The sequence below is a fragment of the Anopheles stephensi genome, chromosome 2, assembly GCF_013141755.1.
Source record: "Anopheles stephensi strain Indian chromosome 2, UCI_ANSTEP_V1.0, whole genome shotgun sequence".
In the NCBI taxonomy this organism is placed as follows: Eukaryota; Metazoa; Arthropoda; class Insecta; order Diptera; family Culicidae; genus Anopheles; species Anopheles stephensi.
In genome coordinates this window covers 25,945,679-25,973,562 of record NC_050202.1, presented here as the reverse complement: position 1 = coordinate 25,973,562, position 27,884 = coordinate 25,945,679, and the positions used below count along the sequence as shown (strand labels likewise).

The 27,884-nt window shown below is 44.0% G+C and overlaps 1 protein-coding gene across 13 annotated transcripts in view; it reads right to left on the bottom strand.

Moving 5' to 3' along the window:
• The window catches only part of LOC118505936 (optomotor-blind protein), a 132,211-nt gene that overhangs the window by 51,170 nt on the left and 53,157 nt on the right, over positions 1–27,884 (bottom strand). The gene's annotated exons all lie outside the window — the stretch shown is intronic.

Below are 27,884 nucleotides of genomic sequence, written 5' to 3'. Positions count from 1 at the left end.
ATCGATCGCGACCAGACCTTCCTTTCCGGCCCAAATGTTTAGGCTTAGAAAACCCGCGTCCTAGTGTCGGTTTGTATGTATTCTTTAAATTCTACTTTTCCCACTATCCCCTCCCAATCAAACCACCCACCTCCGGAATCGAATCCGATTCCTCTGTATACATGAGGGGGGTTTTCTTCCGTTCGTCCGTCCGTGTGCTCACAAAACACAACACAATCGAGCATAAATCAATAAATGGCGCCATTATTATTGATACCCGGAGTTTCTGTTTCTCCTTCGATGACTCCCTTCCGGAACGGTCACCAATTCCGCGGGGTCTCATTATTTTGTTTCGTTCGAGTTTCGTAACGACATAAAAACGAACACACACACACACACCGGCCTGCGACGAATAAAACATATCGTTTGCACGCCAAATCCGACAGACGGAATTCAATTTATGCGTTCGATTCGGCGGCCGGCTTTTTGGAGCTTTTTTGGTTTCCATCGGCTCTCCTTCTGTTGATGCTGTGTGTGCGTGTGTGGTTAAGAAATGATAGGAATCCTTCCCCCAAACGGGAGAGGACAATCGTGCGACACGCTCGAGAACGCTTAGTTACAAACGCGTTCCTCGAGTCCTGCTAGTCGGCGATCCCTGTCCGGGACGATCCTGGCTGGTAGGTGCTGGCGATGTGAAGTAATTTATCTAGCAGTAGGGGGTTTTCGTTGCCTTTCTTTTGCAATCTTGATTTTCAAAACGCTCAAGTATTATCGTTTTGTGGCAGGAAGATGGAATAAGAGGGGAATGTTCGTCGATACGATGGCGAAACGCTCTTGATCTTGACAAGCGCCGGGAATGGTGACAATGTTGAGACAATAATTTTGTCTCGTCGGGTTTTTGTCTGTGGTGCTCGATGATTCAGCAAGGTGTTGTAGGGAAAAAGTGTTCTTGATCGATATAGGAAAATACTAGTCGCTGAATATTTCCATAATTTAAGTTAGATTATTTATCAAACATTGTATGAAAATCACCAAACCGTTGCAAAATTTATGCTATGATTGGTTAACCCATGAAGTGTGATCAATATTGCTCAACTTATTGAATAAAAATAAATCGATTTTAGTGTACGATACTTCCGTTTCATTCAACTCGAATCTTTAGCGTCCGTTTCTGACTCAGAAACAGTATGCAAAGTTTTATCAAGAGGTTAAACAAGGATTCACTCGTAAAGCAGCCAGCAGTACAGTTCCGAATGATTGATGCTCAGGACTGATACTGAGATCAGAATAAGTTGAACTGTTAAATGGAGTTAGACTGAAATTGGTATCTTATTAACCAAAGATATTCAAGATCGACGGTTGGATTTTGACATAAAAACTAAATCGTGTGATGCATTTTGTTATAGTTTTTGTACAAAAGTTTATGGTTTTCCATTTCAATACATCTAATGTCTGTAAAAACAGTAAGTTATATTTTAATTCAAGTGCTACCATGGCTTCAGCATCAATGTGTAGAAATAAGCAGAATTAAACGTGAGAAAACGCGAATAATCAAATCGTCATTTTTTGGCATAAATATTCGAAAGCTAAGATTTTATATTGGAGAATGAAAACTCTTATCACTCAACTTCTTATCTTTTCCTACACTTCAATTTATACCATAAGTGATAAGGGAAATCCACTAAGCCTTAGCTCAAACTGAAATGAATCTAGATGCTAATGTGTGAATGAGTGATTGGATGAATGAGTGAATTTCAGAATATTTTTGTGTATAAAACGGGACAAATGAATAGTAGCAAATAGTTGCTAAGCGGTGGCCGAGGCATAACAGCGGCGGTCTTCACATGACAGGACCGGGGTTCAAATCCCATTCAAGCCCGCCCTCCCCGTACGCAGGGATGACTCCTTTGCTACGGGTAAAATCAAGTCACAGAAAGTCAGAAACGGAGGACCGAGACGTTTAGGGGTTGTATAGTGTCAAAGAAGAAGTTGTTAATCTACCGCTCGCAATCATTGATCTATATTCTACACTAGAAGACATTAATGAACCCTGGAATGTTCATTAATTGTGCAAACATATACATATAACACCACACACTGCGAACAAGCTTCAGAAAAAATGGCGATTAATTTTGAGCTTCTCACCTATAATTGTAATAAATGGTGCCTTGACGTAGGACTGAGACTTTTCAGTAAAAATACGACCGTGAGCTAAAAACAAAAATAATATAATTAAAGTTGCTTGACATCGATGCAAAACCCTGAGCAGCAAATATCAAAACATCTTCTCTGTAAGCCTCTCGTTATTGTCACTCCAAACGCACTTGCTTTGATGTCACAATCAACCTGCCCTCAAGCACCACGATAAGCATCCTGCAAGCATCCGACACTACAAAAAAAAAGGAAAACATTCGCGTCATCCTCTCAATTGCTTCACTTCATTTTTCAAACCCTCACCCAACCGACATTGTCATTCTAATGAAGATGCCACCGAGAACCAAACGCCTAACGAGCCGATTTGTCAATGCCCATTCATTGGTTGCCCAAAAAATTCCGAAAATCCCGGCGACACCCTGAACACCCCTCACGCAATCGCACACGGGCTTTCCAATCTCGGCGCGGCTCAGTCATGCCGAACCGGGAGGTCTCTCGGTGAAGCGTTCCCATTTTCTGTGGTCCCGCAGGTGTCGACAGGAGTTAGTGGATTTGTTGTTTGTGGATCGATATTGATTCCTACCGCTGGGACACCAACCCGCAACGGGAAGCAGAAACCCCGCTCCTCTTAAGCCTGTTCCGTTTTGTCTCATTAGAGGGTCGACCAGCGAACGGCTCGAAGCGGTCCGTGTGGGGTGGTCCCACCAACAGCGGTTTGCTCATTATCGGCAATTAATATGCAGAAACCTGGAGAAACGAACATGGGGCGATGCGATGAAGCAAAACCAATAAACCCAGTCGAGTCGACGGAAACCAGTTCGACAATTCGAAACACACATTCCCATAGGATTACGGATGGTCGGTGCACGTTGCCCTGTGCCGGAATCGGTCGTCCCGCGAGGAGAACGCGTCTAGGACGGTCGGCGGATAATCCACCGCACGAATGGAGCAATTAACCAGCTGCATGCTGTGGTCAGTGTCGTGCTGATGGGGAGGGAAATTAATTTCTTCGCTTTACTACGAGTCACCCCGTTGTGGTACGGCTGTCATTGACGAAGTGACGCGGAGAAGAAAAAAAACTTCGGCGGACGCCCGAAATCTTCCCACACTTGGCAAGTGATCTCCGGTGATTCGAACCTCCGGCCCTGATGAGATGTCTCCAGCGTTCATCAATATTCACACAAGAAGAGGACCCAAAAAAAAAAAGAGCTCCAAAAACATCGTATCACATCGATGCAAATCCTGATGTCCTTTTGTACTCGGATCGCACCCGATCGATCGCGCTGACGTGCGTCTTGCTGGGGGTCATTATTTTCGGTCCGATGGTCCCAATTTGCATGTGCACTGTGGAGTACATGCGTGCTTTCACACGCCGGGCTGAGCTGCGCAAACAAAAAAAAATCACGGGTAAAGGGTCAACTGCGAGGACAGTTGTAAGGGTTGACGGTGTCTGTCGCCAACCGGAGACGACGACGACGACTGGCGACAAATCCCCAATCCCCCTTCCGAACTTTCCTGCTAAAACCCTCCTCAAGCCAAGCAGCATAGGAGCCAGCTTCAAAAAAAAGGGCACAGGTACCTCCAACGGCACGACGCGTGGAATAGAATGGCCGCGGAGGATCGCGCGATCCTCGCGAAATATCGGACAACGGCGAGATGAAGCAAAGGCACGCCGGCGTAAACAAATACGCCGTGGTAGCGATTTAATCAGCTCTTTTCTCTCGCTCTTCACGATCGTCGGATGAGCACCAACGACACCGAAAAAAAAAATGTCTTCAGTCTGGCGCCTTCTTGCCAAATCCTTCTTTCCACCGGGGGTCGGCCCCGGAGTCGCCACGGAAGCACGAGCCTAAACGGAGCGAGAGGAAATATTTATAATTTTCCCTGAACCTCCGGTTTTTAAACCGGCCGCAACACCGAAAAAGGGAACGCTCGAAACGCGAAAAACCTCGCCCAAGCTGTCCTCGGCCGAAGAAATCAACATAAATAATGTGGCGCCCGTTGTTTGGGGCCGTCCGTGCCGTGCGCCAGCGTGTGTGTGTTTTGTGCAAGGTTGGCGGGTTTTGGCAGGTTGAAGAATTTTCGAGCTTGATACAGTTTTCTGCTACCTCTGGTCTCGTTCTCATTCTGTTCCCGTTCTGTTCCTCAGTTTCGCACTTCTCAACGATCTCGTTACAATGTGAGATTGTCCGAGAGGTTTTTTTTGTTGGTTTCTTTTTGCTGCGTTTTAGTCACGTTTCCCGTGTGGATCACCAAAAACCGTCCCGTCAGCACACGAACGATTGCTCGTTTGTCGCTTGGCGCCCTACTCAAAAGATTCACCTGCCCTCTGAACGAAATGTGATGTCCAATCCCGAAACCGAAACCCCGCGTACATGTACATTTCACCTTCAGCTACATATACCTTCCCGCCGTGAAAAGTTCTAATGCCCATTCTCCGCAACAAGGGTGATCGGTTATGGCTTGTTAAACAATGTCGGCAATGGGTTAGCGCTAGTGTAACGATCGATTATTGGATGAAAGCTGAACACTTACCTGTAAAGAGAGGGGAGAAAAAATGGGAGAAAAAGAAAGAGGCATTAGATGTTTGTGAAGGAGTTTATATAGGAAGTAACTTGGTGAACATGAATATCTGACTAGTCTGGATGAATTATCTGGTGTACTTAGCGGGAGCAAATGAACCCATTCAATGGCTGATCCATTCGGATTGGACTGGAATTTCAACTCGTCTTAATAAAGACATTAGCATTATGATCGACTTGATTCAAATATACTCTCATCCCTTGGAACTCATACCGGATAACCGGAAATTCTCAGAAGACCCTAAGAAGCCAAGCAAACCCGTTAGAAAAAAAATCACTTGGGTTCATTAGATCGCATTGAGATTTCTCTATGTGTTCGGAATTGTTAATTACAACCGAAGCACTCGAAGCAATACAAAAAAGGGTTCGATAAGGAATCATGGTATCAAGGTACACGTAAGCGGTCAGTTTTTCAAATCCGAGTGTTTGAACGAACGACTAAGCTAAACATATGGTCTCATGAAGTTGGACTTCAAGTGGTATCAATCTCCATATCTCCGAGAAGCTCGAAAATCGGACTCTTTCTAGTGATAAAAACTCCCAGAATTCTTGGATTTCTGGCTCTCAGAGTTCGATGAGACATCCTGAGCTCGAGCAGCGGATCTTCTGTCATTTTAGTTCCCGAAACTCGTTGCTTTCTCGTACCAGCGGAGTAATTTAGAAAGGGTCAGGAAGCTGAATTCCCTAGTTGAAGACGAAGTTTTTATGTAATCTTGTGGGCATTAGATTCAGAATTTGTTCTGATCACGTTCAACTCTTTTTTCTCCCCAGTGTGATTCTCCATTTCAAATCTCGAATTCCTATTCCCGTAAAAGATTCACTCGACTTCATTCGGAATTCATCCTGACGGAACGGATCGGCATCACGATATCACGCTGTCAGGCCTATCACTATGTAGTAGTGTACCTGCCTGTAATAAGGTTGTTCATCAATTTGTTCGTCCGAAAAGCGACTTACATTAATAGAAACATAAGCTTAGCTTGTTACGATCTACACAGCAACGGATCGCTGTCTACCACGTAGCCTCCTCAGCGCCTCCGATAACTAATGGCTCGATCGGCTTATCTAGCTAGCCTGTGCATCCAACCGATCCGATGATGTCGTGCTGAACCGGCTTCCAAAGGCTTCCCACCCTACCTATCCCCACGTCCCCACGCGAATCAACCCCCCCCCCCCCCCTTCTCTACAACCAAAACTGATGATGGATATGTGTACATTATTTCCAGGCGCATTGAAGCGGTGTGGGATCGTTTAAGATATCGACACGGTTAGCAGGGAACGGGCAAAGCTCGGTTTTGTACCCAAGTTCACAGTCAATTAGAGCTGTGTTTGATGCTGGTGTTATTTCGAACTCTTTCCCGTCGCTCTTCCTGCAATAAAGCTTAGATTAGCGATCACGTTTCCATTGTGATTGTTGCATGTCCGAAAAGGAGCTTCAGCACCCTCAGCGTGATGGAACACCGTTTTGCTTTCTGCTTGTAATCACTTAATTTGTTGCTTAAACAGCAGCTTTTGTTAATTATTGTTTCATACAGCTGCGAAGGCTGCTTTACGACTGCTTGTTTCGCTTTCATTTCCTATCAGCGAACACACAGCCTCGTAACGAGATAATCACAGTCTGTTTGGTGCTGCTGCCAATGCTGCGCCGAATGGCGAGGATATTCGCGCACAGCCGAAAACACGGACAGCCCAAACATACACACACAAATCATAAATAATTGATAATTATCGTTCTGCTGCTCGTGATTGACCCCTTTTTTCCATTCCGTGCCTGTTCCCCATGCTCAGTGTTCTTAAACGTTTGGCCGCAGAGTCGCTGAGATGCTTGGGAGGCTGCGCACGGGACCCTTTGCGTGACCGAGGGAAAAACGTGGCCCTTCCAAACACACAGACACACGTGGGCCACTAGCGCTCATCACCATCATCATCTTCATCGTCTCGTTGGTGCACTGGCGGTTGGTGCATCGTCCAAGGGGTCCATTGTTTGTTTTTGCTGTCCAATTTTCTTGGGCAGTGTGTTTTGTGGTTCAGTTTGCTCGTTTTTCTTTCCTGCCATTTTGAGCATCATAAAATCATAACTCTGGACGCTGGACCGAGGTTCAGCTTATGGACGATAAAATGTATCTTTATGTTATACTTTTTTACTCACAGTTCTATAACGAACAGGTATGAGTGCTATAAAGTATTATTGAGAGGAATTCTTCATCGCTTCTTGAAGGCTTTAAAACAATGGAAAACAATTAAAATAACAGTTAAAGGCTAAAAACGGATTTGGTTTAAGATATTCTAATTTTAATTAAATTCTAACGACAATCAATTTGAGACCGACAGAGATACAAATCCAATAATCATTTATTGCCTTAAATCGATTCACCCAAAACTATGCAAACGACCAATTCGCTGATCCAGCGTTAAAGAATTTGGCTAGCTATTGGAAGACCACCCAAGACGGACCGCGAATGATCTCCCCTATGGGAGTGAGAGGTAAAAACCACAAAACCACACGCATTCTGCCGACGTTTTTTTTTTTTTTGCTCCACGTTCCTTTCGGAACATCTTCCCCGCGGAACGGGATTGATTGGACCTTGTTAACAAAACGGTTCGGCACCGGGTTCGTCGGTTCTAAACATTAATCCGAAGACTTACAACACCGTTTCGGCCTTCGTCTTATGGTTTTGCGGCTTGGGCAAAGAAGAGCCCATCCATCCAATCCGTCCGGCCGCGAAGTATCGAACCTTTTGCCGAGCGAAATAAAGTTATGACCGGACGACCAACTCTGGTTTGTGTCCGGTGCGGTTCTCGCGCCCATTTGGCGATTCGCGGACCAGCGGGCGCCAGCGGAGGTAGTTTACAATTATTTATGAATTATTTGTTTTTGCACGCTGTTCATCCGGGACCGGGCTTGGGAAGTTGCGGGCTGGCATAAGTGGAGCAACCAGCAACGGAACGGGCCCGGTGGTGGTGAAGTAGATCGCCACGAAAATGCTTGCAAAGGACCACCTCGGTTGTGTGCGGCCAGACGATCGGCAATGATAAAGAGCCGTGGCGATCGTTGCTTCCAATGGGGATGCTGCGAGAATTTTCCTTCCGTCTGCATACACACAAGCACACATGCACACACGGTCACCGTATATTTAAATGATCGCGAATCGTGCCGTCCTGGGCAAGGATGGCTGGATGGCATTGGTGGCCGGGGATAAATTGGTCACGCTTTTCCGCGAGGCGGTTCAGGTGAACGCGAGACGGTTGCTGCACCCAGCGACGACCCAGCGCCAGACAGTCGCCATTGTTGGAGGTTTTTTTGTATGGTGGGCGCCAGGGGTTTTTCCTCGATCGCCAGTGCGCGATCGCTTCCGATAGACCACCGATGGGTAGGGGAGGAAGGGGGGTGGAATTGAATGGATACTGGCTAACCAACCGACGCCACGGAACCGACAGTGCCACCCACTCCGCATTCGGGGCTTTTCTCTGCGTGCAGATCGTTTATCGGGCTTTGCGCTGGTTTGCACTGTGCACGGTGCAATAAAAGCTGACCGTGGGTGCTGCGTGGGTCGCAGGCGAACAGGTTCGAACCGCGTGAAGGTTGCCGCTGACCAGAGACCTTCGGAAAGTTTTGCAGAAATAAAAATTGGTCTAGCTTCTGGTGATAGGATTCTGGAGCCGCGATCGTTCCGGGAGCAATCGTAGTTGGTCAGTATATAAAGCCGAGAATCTTGAGTTAGAGCTTCTTCAATATCTTGTGTGAATTAGCCAATCAGAGTGATTAAGTAACACATCAGCTTTATTAAGCTGATTAATGATTAAGTAGTTGCTCATTAAAGTGTCAAAGTAGTTCAAGCAGTTAAGCAGGGACCATAATTAGAATCTAAGCGATGTTGGTTTCCTTCACAATAGCGCCCCAGAAGCCTTGACGTCAAGACTTTCAAGTCCTGTGTTTAACTGTAATTTTGAAGTGAAAAGAAAAGGGAAGACCCTTTTCTTGGATCCGATTACTCCAAATTCAATTGGATCCAAGCATTGACCTTAATTACTGCAGTAACAACGTCTAACTAGTGATAGACTTCAAAGTTTTAGGTAAAAATCACAATTAAGAGGAACTGCTCTAGAACAAACAATGTCCAAACTCCCAAAAAACAACCCGAGACCCGAGAGTGTTTCCACCCGCATAAGACAACATCAAACAGAAGCATGTTTCAAAAATGTGTCCCCCTTAACTTCCTTCGTTCAACTGTTCGTCATCTCGTTGAGCTCCTCTCGTCCCAAGCTTTTTATTTCTCCTTCAATCAATTATTCAATTTTGACTCAATTGGACGCAGTCGGATTCGGGAAAAATTCTTCCCTTCCTTTTTTTGTTGGTTGGTGTACTGAGGCAAGTCCAGTGGAAAGGGATTTTGTAATGTCAAAAAACAAAACAACATGCTCCTAAAGATCATCACGCTTGTTTCGTATCAAATTATGATTCGAGCGATTCGAGAGATTCCCTTGAGCCCGCATCGTGTGCACAGAAGACAAGGAAGACTGGAAGGGCTCTGACATCATGCTAACACTTCTCCACCCTCCTGAACCAACATTCCCCTCAAATCTAAGGTTGCTTAGTTTTTGTTTTTGGGAGACATGCACCCTTCTATTTCCGAATCAAGAATCGTCCAAATCAAGCTTCTTGATGTTCCCGAAAAATTGTACTTCTAATGGGGACCCCGGACCCGGCCCAACCAGCATAAGTCGCTGGGCGTCCATCTTGCGTTTGGCCCTTGTCCGGGCTTGACGCGCAACATATGTCAAGTTATTTTGTTTTACTGATTTTTATATCCCCCTCCAGCCTTCCCAGGTTTTCTTCGCGGAACCCGCCACCCTTGACGGATGCCGGCTCCAAGTTCGAAATAGACGCGTTGCGTTCGAGCTCCGCTTCCGAAAGGACTATGATGACAAGTTTTACTTTTTCTTCCCTTCAAATCTCTCTCTCTTTCTTCTTCTCAACAGAAAAAAATTGACAAAGGCAATCGAAGTCCACTGCTCAGTCTTAGGACTGAATAGGGACCGCAGTAATGGAGAGAGAAAAAAAAAGCCTTGGAACATAAATAGGATGTGTAGAATGTCTCGCAGACAGCCGTAAGCCTACACCCCCCCTGGATCAAAAACTGTTCTTGGAGCAAAGCAAGCATTTCATTATGTCAACCCCCCCAGTTCCCCTGTCCGGGCGAATGGATCGCAAAGGGTGCAGCCAGGATTCCGATGCCTGTTCGACATTTCGTCGATCAAGCGTTTGACGTGCGGAATGATGTCTATGGCTTTTGAAAGCAACTGAGAATGCAACAAGCAACCACAAAAAAAACACCCCAAACCATTCCTTCTTTTGTGCCGATCGGGAATTCTGTAACGCCATAAGCGCGCGCCGACAGGACAGAGGCGCCCCCAGGATGCGGAACACAAAAATCAATCTCCCGCACAATGTCGCCCGTCGCACAAAACGCCAATGCTGCCCGATATCGATCTGATCTCGTTGTCTGTCGATGTGTGTCTGTCGACTGTCGGAGTTGTGTTTCTTTTGACTTGCGTTCCCTTTGTCCATCGCTCCCATTCTCTCTCGGTTCCTCTAAGGGACCAACCACCAGAATGCGTTGCGCCATCTTCAACGGTGAAGTTTTCTGGGAGTTTGGATTTTATCCTGATTGCTGTCGGTATTGGTATCCGATCCGTTCGGCAGTTGTTTCCTTAATCACACACACACTCTGTCCCTCCACCGAGTGAAGCAAGAAGCCTGTTGTGCTACCAAAATGTCGCTTAAAGTCGTCTTTAGCTTGGATGAAACGATTCGAGGCATTCTTTGACGGACTGACTGACGTACTGGTGGATGGCTGGTTGGATTGTCATTAGGATTGTTTCGCTTTAAAACCTCGGCTTCAAACTGTACCACCAATGGCGCCAGGCTAGTACAAGAAAATAAAATGTGTATCCTATAATTGTCCAGACAACTTGTTAGGTTGGATTTTTTTAAGCTATGGAAAAAAATTATGGAACGTTTTCTAAATCATATATTTTATTCGACTAAGTCAACAATCGTTTCCTCATGAAGTATGACAAACACAAAGAATTCAATCTAGAGTATTAAACAGAAACGTGAACAGTCTGTCGACGGACAGGCTGGTAGTCGCATGCTGTCAGTGCTGTCAAATTTTAATTTATATCTACATTTTCCATGATTATCTGGAAGATTTTCAGTAGATGAAAGTGGGAATACGTTACCAAAATTAACAAAAAGATAATTTACAGACCTAAAAAATAGGAAAGACCCTACTGTGGATCAAATTTATCCTTAGCTAGTAAGCTCAATAACCTACCTGTGATATACCAGGACAATTATGATTGGTTAGTAAAATGAGAATTGATATTCTAGAAGAAATGTGTTGAAAAAACTGGTCAAATTCTCTTTCTTAAAGTTTGAAAATCCAAAAGATTAAACAAACGTTAGTTCGCTAACTCTTCTCCAAGTCCTCTTAAATGAAATCAGCACTCCGATCGTTGTAATACACTTAACAGTTCTTCATCTGCTGGCCCATTTCTACGAGAGCTTTGAATACTTTCTCGTCTTCTTCTTTGGTCTTTAAACTCCAAGAGAACACTGGACCATCCATTAGTAACTTCTTTGGCTTAGTCTACATTTATCTGGATAATCAGTTCTGAATACCAGGAGACAGCACGCTCTGGATTTGAAGCTAGGCCTTGCCTTGTGATGACGACTAAGTTAAGGTATATTCATCAGCAAAAAAAAGGGTCCAAAATATATTCTTCGAACCTTAAGCACTTGCATGACAGATTTTGACCAACTTCAACTGTAAGTAAACTGTCAGGCGCGATGCTGTTCCCCATTCCATACAATCGATCACTCATTTCACATCTATCTAAAACTATCCGTCCTCTGTACCCGGTCGAGCCCTAGAACCCTTTTACTGGCGCCAACCACACCGAGAGCGATCCGAGAGCGAACCAAAAGCCCTGGAACCCAAAAACCCACCAATTATCACATTTGACAAATGTCTGCGAGAAATCCGTTCCCACCGTATACCGAGCGTGCGGAAGCGAAACCATCCATCATCATCCACCCAGTGACACGTTTTCCTGTCCCCTGCCCTTCCATCCACGGACAAAAAAACCCCTTTCTCTTCTCGAGCTCATGACTTGATTAGAGTGGGGAACACACGGGTCTTGGGGGACCTCCCCGAGCAAACGGCCGCGGCGATCATCTTCGATCATAATCGATATCATGATTTAAAGCGATCGCTCATGCGGAGTGGAGTGGTCGACGAGGCGCCAGGACCAAAACCCCTTACATTGTAGGGCTAATCTGCCCGGGGAATGTGGAAACGAAAGGTAAAAGCAAAACAGGGAAGAACAAACAAAACATGTAATTATATGGTTTAACAAAACGCGTACCCTTCCGAATGGGAATCTCCCTTGCTCTGGGTCGGACCGTTCGGGCCTGTTGGGCCTCTGCGCCAGCGGGTCATCGGACCTCGGGACAGGGATCATAAATAATCAGGAAGCGCCGGTGTAACGAGCAACCGAGGCAAGGAGCGAGGTGCAGAGAAGCAGTATAGAAGAAAAAAAATAAAACCAACCTTTAATATGCCATAAAATATCCCTGAGCTTCGTGGCCCGTCCGTTCAAACAGAGGTTCGAAGCCCTCGTTGTACGTTCAGCCATCATCCAGCAACACACACATCGGTTATGATGAGATGGGTGTTGATGGGTGCTCGGTGTTGTTATTATTCCATTAATAACGTTGAAGCATCCCTTCCGTATGGTAAGGGACTCTGTGTGGTGCTGCATCTGGCGCACTTAAACCTGCGCCTTAAGCCCAGCATCAAGACCCTGTTGCGTTGGAGCCGCGGCCAAAAACGAAATGTAGATCACGAATAATTGAATCGAGGCCAGGCTATGAGCACTAAAGCCCTCTGGTAGAAGAAACGACGTCTCCCGAATTTTTCCCAAGCTGGGTGGCATTGATCCTGGTCGGCAGCTCGTGTAAGCTGCTCATTGGCTGAGCGTAGCAGATGTATTAATTTTCGTCGAATGAAACTCAGCGAGTGATGAGCAAACTGAACACGGTAAGGAGATCAACCTGAAGACTGTGAGCTGAACACGTGAAACGAAAAAGGTAAAACAACTCACTCCGGCGCTAGTTTGGATGTTTAAGCATTAGGAAAAGACACACCAACAGGGTCGACCAAGTTCGTACACCATACACCCTAGACCTAGATACGAAATAAGGTGTAGTCATTGACTCGGTTGGGCGTTACTCATCTTTCTTACTTCGCTCCGGCCCAAAACACACTGGGCCCTCGACACGGCCAGAAACAAAAGGCCTATAAAGGATGATTTATGAGATTTTGATTAGATTACGTTTTTATGGCTAATTAATTGAATGCTTCGTTCCCCACCACCCCGGAAACAAATGCCTCGACTGTGCTGCGTCATTCCCTTTCACGATTTGCTAGAATAGTAGAAGTAGCATGTGCGTATTTTAACATTTTTCTTTCACACTTTTTTCCTCCTTCTAGCGACAGAATCGATTAAAAGGGCAAGGTGATAACAATTTGTCTCGTAGAACTGTACATTAGACTCTTTTTCCAATAAAAAATAAATTTAATTTAAAAATTATAGCAAATTATAGCAAAGTTCATCGAGACGATCTCAGCTGGAATTAACCGAAAAGCCAGAACCCCATTTTCTTCATGATGCTCCTCTTGACCCGATCCAAACAAGCGGCTTACCCACCAACTTCAGCCACCTAAATCCGTGGAATTAATTATCATAAACTAAAATAAGCTCAGGAAATCTGTGTGAGTTCTTCCACACGTTGTTCACTTTGTTTCTGTCTGGTCTGGCAGCGAGTCTTCAACAGGAAGAAGCAGAAATGCCCAAAAGAGACCTCACACCACATACAATCGGTTGAGTTAGTGTCAGGGTTTTGTGGGAGGTCCATTGTTTTCTGCGCTCTCCAGAACATGCGAGATTCCTAGCTCACGGTAGCGAAGAATGATTTTCAATTTTCTATCTTCCATTCCCAGCTTAATTCTTGATGCGATAGAGCTGATGCTAGACTTAAGATAGAGAGATCAATGTTAAGCTACCTCGAGAAGTGATGAAGTCTCGCGTTTGCGACTTTATTCCGATCTGTCGCGAAGCGTGTTTATCGTCATCATCATCGCCGTTATTAATATTATCACAAAAATTTGAAACCCCAAAAGACTGTCAGCAAAGGTTAGCAGTTGGTGTATTAATTAATCCCGCACAGTTTGACGCGGATGTTTCGTACTTTGCATACACAATCATGTCGGCCTTTAACAGTCACGCTAATCGACGCTGTGTGTGGCTTAAAAGCGCATTTCTGGGCGGTTTAGATGGATGGAGAATATATTAATGGTTTCGCGCAATATGCAGATGAGGTGGGTTGCTAACGGTTTAGAAGCATGCGAGGCCTTTGCTTTTTGTTTTGCTCTGTCGCTTGTCTAATTTGCAATAACAGTTACGAGGTTGGCAGTTTGGCAGCATTAAATTCACCCACCCATTGCCGGACATTGCCAACGACGCTGCAAACGAATGCAAATGGAACCAATCAAGGCAGGTCTGTGTCGCGACAGTAATCAACTCCGACACCATTCCGGGTGGTGACGCGATGGCGACGGCATGAATTAAACTCCTGTGTACGAACATTTACAGTACCCTTCAAAGCGTCTGCCGACAACGGCGGGTGTTGAAGTAACTGCGCTCCTTGCTCTGGTTCGATCGCTGTGATGCTTCTTATCGGTGAAGAAGATTTTATTACAATACAGTTCCAAAAATTTAAGCGAGGGAAAGAATTGCGAAATCTTCCTTTTTTCCTTGCGTTCCGTTCTTCTTTGTGGACCAGACCAGAACCGTTTGGACCACACAAAGAGATGCGAATTCAATGCATACCGTAGGCCTCATATTTGTGGAAGTAGTTTGAATAAAAATCAAAGCGGAATCGTTTTTTCCGCAGCCGAGTCGGCCAACCCAGCAGGGGGTTCCTTGGTGTATAAAGCTAGAAAATCGTGCCTCAGGAAGATCGTCGCCGAATGTCCGTCGGTGGTGCATCGATGGTGCCGCCATAATCGATTGTTCCTTTCAATGGTGAATAGGAATGAAGAATTATGAAAGAAAAAAGATTCGAGATACAAAAAGTGATACATCCTCAAGTAAGCATCGGATTTTTTAAATTAAAGTAACTTTATAGCAAAGTTCGTTATGTATTCCCTCAAGAGCTTTAATGGGAAGTCTCACAACACTCAGTAGAACACACACACAACTCTCAAGGGAAAATGGGCCTGGAAAATGATAAAACTAACGACCGATAAACATTTATGAGCATGTCGTGGCAGTACCGTGCGTGCTCTCACATGGCTAAGCGTGTGTGCGTGTTGTGCACCGATCTGCTCCTGCTCCTAAGTGCCCCCATCCGGATTCGCTTGCAATTGCATTTCTTCCTTAACCAGCGACACTTGAACAAGTGTGGACAGAAAGTTGATGGTGGCGGAGGAACTGCGAGGTTTGGGTAGGTAGACCGGGACTTTTGTTTCAACGGCCTTTTTTCACCCGCAGTGGGTAAGTTTTGCACTTCATAATTCACTTCGAACAGAGTACATTATGATCCCACTCACCGAAAGGCTGTGCGCCGGCTTTTATATAACGTATCACCCTACGGGTGGTTTTTCTTTTACTTTCTTTCTTAGGCACAGTTTTTTGTTGTTGTTTTGTCGTTGCGGCTTAGTAGTTCTGCAGTCAGCGAACACTTTACCAACACGGAAGGCGTTGAAGACTGACGAGCCTGTCTGATACTGGATGGAAAGGCACACAGAAAGGAAAGGTGACTAATTATTACCGTACCAATTATATTCGTACGGCGTAAAGCAGGAGTCCTGCTTAGAATTCTTAGTGGTTAAAGGGTAAATACAGGCTGCATAGTTTAGGTTTTATAGCAAAATTCTCCATAAAGAGAAAATACTCAACTTAAGCAAGTTTTTAGTAATAGTTTAAGTTACAATTTTATAGCGATTTGAGGCAAGAATTACTTAAGAAATATTTTATTTGTTCATGTTATTAGGCTGGAGCCTTTGCTGAGTCGTATAAAGTTTGTATGGGATTTGACAGATGAGGTAGTGCAATCAAACTGCCATATCAAACTGACATGAACACGGAACACTACAACAGCGCTGCTGAAACAGTTCACTTACGATGACGACTTCATTATAGCAATGGTTGCTATAGCAACGCTAAGAGAAAAGGATATTTATAGGATCTCCTCTATCACTACGTGAACAAGCGAATAAGCTTACTTCGCGATTGAATTCTAATTTAATTTGAAGTTCAGTTTCCATACAAATAGCTTCTATTTTATTTACATTAATTATTTACTACACTTCTTCTCAAAATCCACCACACAAAACAAGCTTTAAGAAATAAGGAATAAAACCACATTGAACAATGCCCATCACGTCGCCCAAACGGACGCGCCCGGCAATGGAAACCATCTTGAGAAAACGAGATTCTTCTTCGCGGACGCGTTGCCTCTTTCTCGTTGGCCGCGATTGCATTCTCGCGCCCGCCGTCACGCAACACAGTGTGGCTCTCGCTCTGTGTCGCGCTCGGCGACGACCCTTCGAACCATCCACAGTTATAGTTTGCTCGCTTGCACACCTTTCAAAATCCGCCAAGAGTGAGAACGGACCATGGAGCAAAAACACACACACAAACATGCTGCGCCACAGGAAAAGAAGCAGCAGACAGGGAAATTCTCACAAGAAAACTTCTACCCAACCCACCCCCCCGGGGGGGAGAACGACAGTGTGCGATGACGACGACGCGATTTGTAATTTAATATTGCATCAAAGGCGAAGGCGCGCGCGTTCGGGCACACACACATACACACACAAATACACACGAAAAAACTGGCCCGCTGTAGTACACGAATCATTTTTGTTGGTGGCAAGGATTCGGGCACAGCTTCGGAGTGAAGCGAATGAAAAATGGTCAAACGATGGCCCCGGTACTTAAACCCAACACCAGGCTCCCCCGGTGGCGGTGGACGCCGCGCGACTTCATTTCGTGCTCGGCTCTTTGGGCTATCCTTTTTGCCATAGGAATGCCACGGAAAGCCGAAGGAAGCAACTGCAAGAAGAGAGCAGCGTCCTAATGGACGTGGACGGCCAAGAAGTGGACACCGTGCCTCGTGGTCGCGGTCGCGTCCGGTGCACTCACTTGCGCTTTTGCGACCAGCGTCCAGGTTTTCTGCTTTGTCGGCCAATTGAGAATTGGATTCTGGGGTGTTTTTTTTTGTTGCTGTTGCGCTTTGCGGGTAAGGTAAAGAATTGGAAGAAGATGATCGAACGATGCTTGTCCTCCCATCCGTAGAACGGCTCCGCCTTATAAGGTGTGGCCGATTACCCCCAGGGTTCCGACGATCTTCACGAAGAAAGACGTGAAGAGATGCGTGTCTTTTTACTTGAAATCTCAAAGAAGGACTTCATCTTGTATAAAGATAAAAACTCTTTTCTTTTTGAGTTTTCTAGAACCATTTCTGTATTGTGATCCTAACAAATGCCTGACAACGCGCTACACGCGCGTCACTCGGGCGGCCAGTGTCGTAGCGTGGCGCACACCCAACAGCACCCCGAAAACGGCAAGAAAGTGTAAATTAATTCCACGATAATTGACGCGCTCGACATGTTTTCGGACGTGCGCGTGTGTCACGGACCGTGTCGTAGTGTTTGTAGAACACCGTGCCGCGGTCCAGCGCAAGTCCGGTTGGTCCGGTTGGTCCGGAGCGTCTGCGTTGCACCGTGGGCCCGCCGACGACGATGATGGCGGGCAATGGTTGGAATAAATGCGTCCGCATGGCATGTGTGTGATTTGTGCAACAACGAAAAACACAAAACTCCCTTGCATGTGTGCGTGTGGTTTGGTCCACCTTTGTACGAGGGCGAAAGGGATGGAAACTGTGCGAAGCAACATCAAGTGCGATTTTCCTCACCCCTTCTTTTGGGAGGGTTGATAGTTGCAGTTGTAACCCCCTTTTTTCACATCACGTGCAGCATGTGTGAGTGTGTTTGCGCCGGCGCTTGGTTCAATTGAGCAAATGTGTCACCCGACCTTTCCTCGGCGGTTTTTTTTTTGGTTTTTTATTTTGTCTTTCAGAATTTTTAGTTTTTGCTATCTTATATTTATTGTAAAACGAATAGTCATTCACATTTTTTTTTGGAAAGTTATTAATTTAGAACAGATAAACAGTATATAAGATCCTGGAACTTCAAACCAGCACTTAATAAGCGTTTGAATCGTCAAACTAGATAAAGTAATTTTAATCATCATTCGAATTTAAAGAAAGGCAAAACATTCGTCAGAAATTATATCCAGAGCATGTTTGTAGTCCTGAAATTGAGGATCTACAATAAAAGTTTATGATTTTATTTGGTAAAGTATATTCAACTGATATCGATTAAGCCACAGAGCCGTCAACTTCATCAAACTTCAACAGAGCCTTCACATTTGGGGTCCGATGACTCAAAGTCTCTATTATAAAATCTAGAAACAAAATATATCCCATTTGAGGGAAGGGTGTGCTCTATCATCAAAAGACAGTTAATCTAAAAGGTATTAAAGGGACAGGTTAAAAACTTGTTATTGAGGATCCTTAATAGAAATTGATGGTTTTATTTAAAAAAAAAATGCATTCTACTGCTATCAATGAACTCACAGAGTTTGCGGTTCATATAGGAGACTTCACTGATAGGTTTAAAAACTCAAAGTTTAAAAAACAAGACTTCATTCATGGGCCTAATGACTCAAAATCGTTATTTAAAATAGCAATCAATAAACATCTTAAATTTTATACAATCAGAATTTCATTTCAAAATTTTACCTACAGGACATCCTTCTCTCGTGATATCCAATTATGTTGCCAATAATTTGTACAGCTTGCGTTAATCAGATGTTTTTAGTCCAAAAAGCCACAAAGTTACTTCTATAATTAAGCGTTGAAGTCACTATCCAAGGAGAATCTCCTCCAAGTTGAGAAGTTCAGTTGCTATGTATATACAAAACACAATTATTCTGTTCAATTGTAAGCTCGCTATGCTGCTAAAGCACTATCAACGGCAATTTTCTCCCTTAAACAGCTACAAAGTGCTTGTGCTTTTCTTAACCAGCAATTAAACAGCGACAAAGCTGCCTTTCATTATTTATGACCTGCTATTTGTACTTGCCCATCATTATGCCAAAACAAACACAACCCACCCACAAACAATCAAAACAAAATGGAGTAACAGCTTCATCTTTGCGTTGCCAGATGTAAGCGCACTAATTATGAACTTTACTAAAAACGACATTATCATTTCTAAAACAAGCTAAACCACCAGTTACATTTCAAAGGCGCACAGCCACCAACAGTTTTTCCCAACTGATTAAGCTCTTGGGCACCGTTTGTTAGCGACACCTATCCACCAACGGGGAGGCAAACACCGAACGCTTCGATAACACACACCCCGAAAAAAATTCCGGGCTGGCGTGGCAATTAAATATCACCCCTCAGTCCCGTTTTTCGGTGCGGTTCGCGATTTCAAATCAAAGCCACCAACGTCACGGCACCATCGAAACATCAGCAAGCTCATCTAATCTGTTACACACCAGCACCAGGCACCTAATTCCCACGTGACACTGTGCCGAGCCAGCGAGCAGTCGGCAGGCTGCTCGGTGACTAATTGGTGCGGCTTAGCGATGGGATTTTGTGGCCAGACGCTTCCCCGCTGTCACGATTGTGGTAACCTTGTCATCTTAAGTGATTGCCCGGGCAGGCCGCCGGGTTTCGTTGCCGGCGAAGCGTAAATTACAAATGGAAGTGATTTCACTCCGGGGAAGGGGGTGCCGATCGGTATCACTTTCGAGGTTGCATTTTTGGTCCCTTGTCTTTTATGCGCTGCACGGGAATAGCATATCCTTGCCCGAACAGCAAAAAAACAAACTCACACCAGCCACTGAACGAGACAGACAGGATGGGATTTAAACTGCTTTTAGATAACGCGCAACTCATCGCGCAAGGATTTGTGGTTTCATTTTTCTTCCACCGCTTCAGCATGCAGGATCGGGAAATTCATCGCGCAGCTTATCTCATTCCGATCTCGGCTTTTGCCGCTGCCTATTTCGGGGTAGATAAAAATCTACCTAACCGGCGAACTTCCTTTTCGAGAAATCGGTTGTTTGAGAAATAATTAGGTTGGTTGTATTGTTCTTGGTTCCTTGTGTTTGAACAAAAAGAAGGGAGCAAAACCGACCTTCCACCCCTGTGTGTAAGTAGATTAAATGAAGATCTTTACAACTTTATCCTCTCAGCTCAGGGAGAGGGCAGAAACCCATATGGAATGGTAAATCCAATTTAATGTTGGTAGAAGAAGAGCTTGCAATTTAAATTGATACATCTAAAGATTTAAATATTGAATAAGGTGAAATAAAAACATATTTAAAAATAAACATGTATAGTATAAAATCATTTGCACAATGTTTTATAGTGTGATAAGGAAAAGATGCTGCAAGCCTCTAAAAGCTGCTCTAAGCGCCAAACAACAACAACAGTTTAAACAAGTGTATTACTGGATTTTTTTAAATCTTTTAGATTTATTATGAATCTGATTTTTTTATTCTTAAGGGACGACCTGACCCTATTGCTGTACCAGATAATTAGAATAATTTTTTTAAGAACAATTTTCCACGTGACAAGGAAAACGAGCATTCCCTTTTACTCAAATAGAACTGTTGTCCCTGTTCTGCTTAGCAATGAATATGGATACTGCCACCAATAGGAATGAAATTAATAAATTTCCTACAAACAACCGTGGCATTCCAACGCCCAAATTAGAGGAACCCCTCAAGAGTGCGCACCACCTTACCCACCAACAAGCATCCGTATGACGTGCTCACCCGAATAAACCCGACTCGCCTCACACACAAAACAAACAAACTGAAACAAATGAGTGCCAACGACTTTCTTTGGCTGTAGGTGAGAAGAAAAAAGCGAGAGAAAATACAATGCGAAAAAACCAACCAAAGACCAAAGTCCAGCGCAATGGTCAGGATTTTCCACCGCGAGTAAGGTGTCGGAAGGTTATGATTTGATGCTTAATTATTAACTCTTCTCTTTCTCTCCCTCTCTCTTTCTCTCTTTTGGTCTCTTTCTAGCTTTTATTTGGGATGCAAGTGAGTGAGAGAGAGAGGCTGTTGGTAAAAACAGAAAAAATTCGTGCATTGAATTAAACTCGAAAAACCTCCTTAGATTGTGATGGTGGTGCTGATAGTGAGAAGGTGAAAATGAAAATTTGTTGCGTCAAGTTTGGCGAGTTGAAGTGACGCGAAGTATTTGATTTTCAAATTGTTTGAATACGGTGCAAGGTTCGTAAGGATTTTGAAAACAGAACTGGAATAAGAGCTATCAGTGTTATTCACAAAATTAATACAGTGCTTAACACAACTATACAAACACATGGTTTTTAGCATAAAAGAAGACTTAGCAGATATAGCTAAAACTGATATTCTTTCTAATAATATAAAATAAAAAATAGCAAGCTGTTTTTGTAGAGTAGTGAATTGCCAATTTTGCCGGTAGGATTAATTTTGTTATATTTTCTTAAACATTCTGTTGAAGGTTACCCTCACTGAAAATCATAGTGTCTTATTTTTACACTAAGATTTCCATTTTCTGTTCACGTGCAAAGGTGTGGAGGTGTGATATCTTCAATGTAAATATTTTTTTTTGAAAGGTTACCAAAAATGCTTTTGACATAAAAAATGAATACAATAAGTGATACAAAAAAAAATACTAAAAATCGATACATGAAAAATATCGTGTCAAGCTCGTAGAAACTGTATAGCAGGGTGCCAAAAACTTTAATAAAATGCTTCACAATAATATTTACGATACGAAATGGTTTTCTGCAATTTAAAGTCATTTTGAACGATTTCTGCCACCATAAAAACAGTGCAGAAAAATATTTTTCATAGGTGTATGTAGTTATGTTCAGTTACGTCATGAGAATGACACCGTACGACCCAGCCAGTAAAGTCCTTTTAGACCGTCCACACGGACGGAGGAGGCATGGTAAGCCCAAATTGAGTTGCAGTGATGGCATTGATGCGTTCGCCAGAACGGCTGGGACAATGGATTGGCAGACGACGGCGCTAAACCGTGAGCGGTTTCGAGGATTGTTACAGCAGGCCAAGACCGCAAAGCGGTTGTAGTGCCTGATAAGTAAGTAAGTTATAGTTATGTTATTTGGAGGAATTTTGCATGTGCCAAAAAAATGTGTAAGTGTGTGTAAAAGAGTTGTTTCTTCAAAATGTACGTAATATCGTTCTCTTCAATTTTTTGGAACATCAGTTACTCTAAAAATAACAAGTGTACGACTAGTTTTGTTAAGGACTGTATTAAAGCAAATCCTTACTGGAAAACTGAATGAGTATCTAACTCAGTTCATTTGTAGCTCGACTAATTCTTAAAACTAATCACTACAACCACTTCTTTGTCTTTCCCTTTCGGTAGCAGCTTTTCCCGTGCTGTGGTAGATGGCAAAAAATCCCAACATTTGGTGTACTTTGTAGCGCTAAGTAAGAGTCATCAATTCATAGGGAAGCTACTAGAGCGCTGTCCAGCTGAAAAACTAAAACATACAACGGCGGCCGAACAGTAGAGAAAAAAAAACGTGAAACTATTTGTAAATTATTTATGAGGTGGGTATTGTTATTAATTATCATGTTGTGCCGGGGCACAAAACATAAATAATAGCGCTAATTACTCGCGCTTCTTTCCACACGCGGTCGCTCTGGGTCGAGTCTTTTTTTCCCCTCTCTCTCTCTCTCTCTCTGCTGTCTCAAGCAACGAGCTGCCAACTGTGGTCTGTGTTGTTTTATACATAGTATGGTAGAGGTCCGGCGAGAGACCCTTCGGTTGTAACCGGTGACCCCAAGCAGACTAGGAAGAAGCGGACGGCAAGCCACCTTACAATGTTGTAAGTAATCCGGACCGGTGAAGGTTTCGGTCGGGTTTGGTCGGTTCGGCTCACTCGCGGTGCAGGTGTCTGAGCAAGTTATTTGCGCAATTTTGGTCGATTTTGTAGACTAGCAACGAAAGCGGACATCGGTCGGCCTACCCGCGGCCGTGTACGCCTTGCGAAGCCAACATCAAAGCGCGAGAGTAGGTGAACAAAAAAACGACAGACACGGCTTAAAAATAAAGGAATTCTTGTAATGTTGTAGTAGAAATACATATTTAATAAAATAGATAAAGATGGAAGGGTGATAAAGAAAGTGCGAGAGAGAGCGAGAGAGAAAGGGAGAGTTGAACCGAGGCAAGGTGGAACATTCCTTAGCTGGTCCGCTTCTTCGCCCGAACAAAAGTGGTTCCGGTTCGGTTCGGCGTAGGAATGGCCTCGTAGCACCTTCTGTTTCGGTACGAGATGGGCCACAACGCGCTTTTCTTTTCGGGCTCTCCGGCCAGGCACAAAACAAAAAAACCACCCCCGGGCGCGTCAAAGGAACGCGTTAAACATGAAAATGGAAAAATTCTTGCTCACATCCTAGCGGAGGTAGTCGCGGGGAGAGAATGTCTGTGTGTAATAACTTGCTCTTGGATGCGAGAAGGCTCCCCACCCCCCTAAAGATCAGTCAACCGTCAAACAAACTTGCTGCTGCTACAACTAGCTGTCCCGAAAGCAACTCAATTTGTTCGTTACCGTCTCGTTGGGCGTGTAGTAGCGAAACTAGATTGAAGGTCTTTTTGTTTGCCATTTTTCCTGGTGAATTCTGACAGTGGTTTCTGCCACACCTTCCCGTGCTGACCTAGTGAAGCGTTGCAATTTCTTTTATTGCATTCCTGTTACTTGGCTCACGGTTGTCTAAATTCTACATTCTATTAATATCGCTCCTGCACACCTTTCCTCATCCAGCTTCGCTCAACTTTCTCTGCGGATCTCGGCTAGAGGGAAACACGTGGTGATGCGTGTGCCCTCGGTACATCTTAACAGTGATCTCCGTGGTGTCATTTATTTTAACCTCAGCTAAACGATGTGACAGCCGCGACAGGGAGACAGATTGCTGCAACGTGAACAGCTCGTAACAAAAATGATGGATGCGCTCGGAAAATGGCATATGACAAATCCGGGGAAATATGATATTTAAGGCGAGCGAGCGAGAGACAAGATGAGTTTCCCCATTTAAATAAGGAAGTCAAAATTTATTTCTCGTGTGAGTAAAATGGTTAAAGAAATTATCCTGAACCGTTTCTATATCCAATTCCATTCAACTAACCGAATTAAAAGCAAATCTCCCCGTACGCGCTAATAGCTCATCGCATCGAGAGTTCATTTATCTTGGCCATTACAAGATCGCCATAATCACCACCACTAACACGCTATTTTATTCCTTCCCATCATCATCATCATCATCATCGTCGTCATCATCGTTATGCGCATAATTCATTTGAAATTCGTGGTAATAATATCCTTACACGTACATACGTGTATATGCACGATGAACGCAGCGCGCAGTTCAGGTTCATATGGGTGGAACATTGGACGGTGTCCGTGTTTGCGCTTTTCTTAGAGCAAACACAGTGACTTGTGTGTGTGTGTGTTTGTGAAAAGTGCGACCATAGGTAAGAGGGATGAGAAAGATGGATTCATAGCAGGCACAAGGACTATGCCCGTAGCCGTCTCTACACGTGTAATGCAATCCGTAGCCCAAACAGGGTGAGTGATTTATGAGGATTGATGCATTTTAAATTGTTTGTTTTAAGCTTTTCGAAGTGAAACGAATTCGAAAAAGAATAAAAAGGCAAGTTTAAAGCCTTAAAAACCATTAAAATATATAACTTTAGTTTGTAACATTAAATTGCTTTCCTTGAAGATATTCCAATTGAGTTCGATTTGCTTATCTCCTAATTCGCCTAATGTCCCGCATCGCATGAGCCTCACTGTACCTGCAAGAGCGAATGCATTAATCGACTGCCGAAAAAAAATCGACGAACCACTCTGTACGAGGTGAACAATTCCACCGTCCGAGGTGTGACTGCATGCACCTTCTTTAAGTACTTCAGTGCCCATTACAGCAGAGCCTTACACGAGTGGGTTTTTTTGTTCTTCACCTTCTTTCCCCCCATCGTTTCGTGTACGGATTGCACAAGAAAAAAGAGCCTTTTATTCAACCCTTCCTATACATGTGTGTGTGTATTTTTCCTATTTTTCCCTTTTCCTTCCTTCCATATGCATTTTTTTTTCGCTCCCCATATTTGTTTCGTGGTAGTTGCGCCGTTGTTCTTGTTCCTTGCATCTAATCCGCGGCCATATTTGCAGCGCCATCATTATATGCGTCCGTGCGTCTAACGCGCTCCCGTGTCTATTGGTGTTGGTGCAGTGCTAAAGGACTTTCAGGCCCTGCGTTTTTTTTTTTGCCGCAACCCCTTTCGGCCGGAGGGTTTTCTTCTAGCCTTTTCAAATGTTATTTCTCTCTCTCTCTCTCTCTCTCTCTCTCGCTGTTTTTTTTTTTCATCCGTCCGTCAGCTGTCCCAGAGCCTTACCGGATATGCAGCCGTTTGGTTGTATGGGATTTCCATTTGCACACTTTCAACTGCAGCACAGGCATGTCTGCGGCAAGAGTGCATTTAATGCATTGCTGGTTTGCCTGTTTCTCTTATATTAATGTCATTTTTATTAATGTGACCTATTTTAAGTTATAGGTCGTTGGAAGAAACCCGTATACGTATAAGCCGTTTGAATCTGGCCGTAACATTTTAGGGAATCAAGCGCGTGTACTCTGATGCTTTAGGGTTGCATTAAATTAAATAGAGTTCAACAATTTTTTCTCGACTCTAAGTTCTAGCGGACCTTCCAATAACTGGTGTTTTAAAGTCGAGGACTATAACTTTTAGTATATGTCACAATATCCTGAGCAAGCAAATCGAAAAGAGTAAGGATCTTCCGTGAGATCTTAAACATACCCTCATTTCTGTCCAGAGGTCTGATTCTGCTTACGAAACAGGATTGAAGGACCCTTCTAAGGCAATAAAAACTGGAAGGAAACCAAACCTAATCGTTTGGTGCTTTTATCGCTTAAAAACTAATATCCAGTGATTGAAGCATTTCATCTTACCGTTGGACTATATCCTGAACAAGACAAGTTGCATTTGAAGTGCAGTTTCGAGCCATTAATTATAAAGGCTCTTATCTGCCTTCCGCAGCGACCAACCTTTTTAAAAAATTTCTAGGTATGTTTCATACAGAACGATTGGTCTGTAAATATTGCTAATACCAATTTTTGGGACAACCATAACCAAAGAGTCAGAAAATTAATATAAGGACGGATTTATAATATAAACGGACGGACGCAAAATTAATATAAGGTTCAGGACGGAGTTTAAAAGCCTCTGTGAAATGTTTCTTGAATGTCTGTTTAATTTTTGCTTTAAATACAAACAATTGCGCCTGCCAATAGGCAATGCGCTTTACTCCTCGGAAGGACTAGCATCTAGCGGAGCATGCACTTAGCTTTTTAATAATACACCGTTGATGAACCACGGCTGAATTATTGTGGGAAATTCGGTTTCAGAAAGGGTTATCGACTAGAACTCATTTACGGTCTCAATCTCAACTAACTAGTTCCTCGTCAGCCCAGCTTGCGAAGCGCTCAATTTTGTAACACCTTCATTCAAATCTTGAAGAAGTTTTACGTTCAAAATCCAGCGTGCTTGACTTGTAGCTACATTCCTCACGGTCTATTAGAAGAATAATTTAGTAAAGTGACGAAAAAATAACCACAAATTTGTATAAAATATTACCTGTAAACTATTTTAAGACCAGTGAAGTCCTTTCTTCCCCTAAAAAAACAAAGCCCGTCGGACGGGAATTGGGTTTGCCTATCTGCACCTAATTAGAATGAATCGGGCAGAGAATTAATTTCCTCTTAAAAATGGTGGTTTGGGGTAAAGCTTACTCTCCCAATTTCTTTCCCTAACAAAATACAAAAATACAGTTTGAGTGCTAAAAAGTAGTGAATAAAACTGATTAACACCCTAAAACCCAGCTCAGCAAGGACTAAGCGTCGAACTGTGCGAGAAAGATAGATCCTTTTGCTAGCATAAAAAACCACTAAAACTCAACTCCCCCCGAAACATTGCTCGTAAGCACGAGCTCCGGTTGCGGAGGTGAAGTCTAATTAATAATTAACCAAAAAGAAAAGCCTAACTGATAGTGGTACCCTGTCGGGTGTAGGGTGGGCCGACCCGAGGCCCCATAAACAGGGCATGAATTATGATCACACCCAACACTCTCAACCTTTTGGAGTGGTTTATGCGCTGGTCCCGGCGGTACACGGTACACGTGCCTTTTCCTAGTCGGAAATGCTCCGGTATGGGAGTTGGGGGTCAAAATTAATAGACCCCGTTCTTTTTAACCACCTCCAATAGTAAAACCAAAACCCAAGATATGGAAAACCTCCCTCGCAGGGGGAAAGATCACTACGGGCAGATAATTTTTTATGTCACGAAACAGTTGTGCTAGCTTTCGCACCCGAAAGTCGCGTACTGTAACACTACAAAAACAACACTCCACCACTTTACGACACTAGATAGGAGAGTTTGGTCGGTCGGCCTGGGGCTAACGATCGGTCGGTTTAATGGTAAGCCCTCGAAAGGTGTTTCTGCTCGCACCTCGCACACACCAAACAATGCTTCGCAATAAATATTTGTCAACGGCGACCCAGCACGCCAGGCTTTCGAAGGTGGTCACCATGCCCTCCCCGAAAGAAAATGTCCACCCAACGAATAAAAGAATAATCGCTACTAATTTTTACCACCCGGGCGCGTGAAAAAGTGCGTGCGTGTAATATTCACACCAGCCCGGGTTTGGTTTTGGAATGTTGCTGTTGCTGTCACCACAAAATGGTGACCCCCGTCCCGGTGTTTTTCGGGCCGGCGCATGTAAAACAAGCACACGCACAGCACACACACACACAAACCAGCAACAACACACAGCAAAGAAGCGAAAAAGGGCGAACGGAAAGTGTGAGAAATATTTACTACTTAACACCCGTTACAGCGAGCGTGTGGAAAATTTTAGA